We start from the raw sequence: 2,345 nt of genomic DNA, 5'->3' as shown, positions 1-2,345 counted from the left end.
TTGCACTTATGAGCACCGACGTTCATCTGCCATTCGGTTGTCCCGTCACCCAGTTTTGTGAGACCTCTTTGTGGCTCTTGGCAGTCTGCCTGGGACTTAACTCTCTTGAGCAATTTTGTATCATCTGCAAATTTTGCCACATCACTGTTTAGCCCTTTCCCCAGATCATTTATGAATAAGTTGAACAGTACTGCTCCCAGTACAGACACCCGGGGATAAGAGAGGGAAGATCCTCTTCTGACACTGGCAGACCAGGTGCCAGCTCATGCCAAGGCCCCTAGGCCTTACTGAAAAGTGACAAACACATGGCTGGAAACTAGTCTTGCTCACTTGTTTGTTAGTGTTGTTAAAACAGGCATTAGCTTTATAAAAATGTGTTTAGAGTTTATGACAAGCTCGTGAGTTGCTGCATGCATTATTCTCACCTATAATAGCCGTAGCCCATGTTGTAAGGTGATATATAGGCGTTGGCACTAAAGCTGTAAACCCCCTTGCCGCCGCCACACCACCAGTCAGGAGAGAAGCATTACCAAGTGTGAAATGGTAGTTTATCAGAAGAGGCGTCATCTCCTTTCCAACAAGAGAAGGCCCTGACTGAGACATCAGGCAAGCCACTGTGGATCATCCGTGGACAAAAGACTTGGCTGATTGCTCCTCCTCACACACCTACAAGGAGGCAGAGCCCTGCACAAACACTTGCCCCCATCAGCTTGAGCTCTGGGGGAATGGAATAAAAATCCCTGTCAGGAAGAAACTGTTGTTCCCCCCTCCCCACGATGCTGCTTGGACTTCAGGGAGACGGCACACCTTCTAAGCAGCAGCAAGGGATCCTGGCTGTTTGGCTAGGGTTAGCCCTAAAGGACATACAGAGCTTGCGTGTTACAGCAGCTTCTACTACCCCTGGGTAGCAAGATAGAGTCAGGGTGCCCAAGGGGTCTGTCTGTGACTCCATGTTAAGGCTGTTCTAGTGCCTGAGGAGTTCACACTTGATACTTGGTGGGTGAAATTAAAGTGAGGAGCCCCGCTGCCTGCCACCCCCAGGCGCCGGGGGCTGCTGCTTTCTGGGGCTCTGGCCACACTAGAAAGGTAAGTTTCTAGCTTTCCTGGTTCAGAAAACCAGAAGGGAAAGAAAGAACCCACATTACATTTTTTTTAAAAAGAATCCTCCTGATTTGTAAGCCACTGTCATGATTTGGGGGATTTTCCAATAGCGAGGATGGCAACAATGAGAAGCTAAGGGTTATTATGAAGCATTTAGATTACAGTAGGCTTGGGGAATCAGGATGGGGGCCCCTGTGTGCTGGGTGCAGCACGACACCTAGTGCCTTGTCTTGATCTTACGAACCAAGATACATAGAACGTAGGCCGGGTGGGGAGAAATCTGTGTAACTCATGCAGTTGTGGATATACACGTGACCTCAAATATTACCAACCGCCCCACCCCACCCCCGAAAAATACAAAAAAAAACAAACAAAAAAATCCCATCTCCCCAACAGACCCAGAATCTGGAAAGCATTTGTCCCTCATACTGTTGAAAAGACTCACAGCAGAAAGAAGGAGTCCAGCTTCTTAAATAACTCTCTAGCAAGACAAAGAAGAACCTCTCACATCTATAGACTCACAAAACACTTCCAAGAAACTGTAAAGAAAGAAAAACACCCAGATTTTTCTGCTACTTCAAAAAACATTTGCTTTAAAGAAAGTATCACAGTTCAACTCTTTTCTGCTTTTCTAACCAGAAGGTTCTCCTCTAAAGGAGATACACCGATCCTGGAAGCACTGCAATACCAGATCAATGCATAGGGCAGACAAAGCAAGCTTCTGTTCTAAACCCCCTGCTTCAAAAATCAAGTTAATATACAGTCCTCACATCAAAGATGTATCAGAGATTAAACTGATAAGAACAGACACAACACTTTGATCTGAGCTCCAAGGAGCCCAAAAACAATACTCACATTCTGCTATGCACGCACACCCCTGCGCCCACCCATTTCGACCTCACCAGGACGAGCTCCCAGAACCGCAACAACCACCACAACTCGGGAACTCTACCTGAGAATCACTTCCCCAAAATGACTCCAGTGGAAGACTTCGAAGCAAGAACCCTTAACACACAATTCTGTTCAAAGACAGACAAGTCTTGCAGATGCCTTCCTCTCCCTGGTTTCCCCTCTATACTCCTAATTTCCATAAAGTCACCCACTGACCTGGACTACCAATCTCTCACTGTTAACTCTTACAGCAAAACAGGGTAAAGAAAGCCTATGCAGGCGCTATTCCACAGCCCGGAGGCTCTTTTCTGCTCCTTCCCACAGAACTAGCTCAAACAGACAGTCAATTGCAT

General features: G+C 46.8%; 1 non-coding gene across 1 annotated transcript; it reads right to left on the bottom strand.

The window, feature by feature from the left end:
• Positions 1-1,755: 1,755 nt before the first annotated feature.
• On the bottom strand, positions 1,756-1,950 carry LOC120376404. The gene has a single exon (XR_005587284.1). It is a non-coding gene; the product is annotated as a U2 spliceosomal RNA (small nuclear RNA).
• Positions 1,951-2,345: the final 395 nt, after the last annotated feature.

The sequence above is a fragment of the Mauremys reevesii genome, linkage group 12, assembly GCF_016161935.1.
Source record: "Mauremys reevesii isolate NIE-2019 linkage group 12, ASM1616193v1, whole genome shotgun sequence".
Lineage (NCBI taxonomy): Eukaryota > Metazoa > Chordata > Testudines > Geoemydidae > Mauremys > Mauremys reevesii.
Note: the sequence above shows the minus strand (reverse complement) of the source record. Positions and strands in the feature narration are given on the sequence as shown.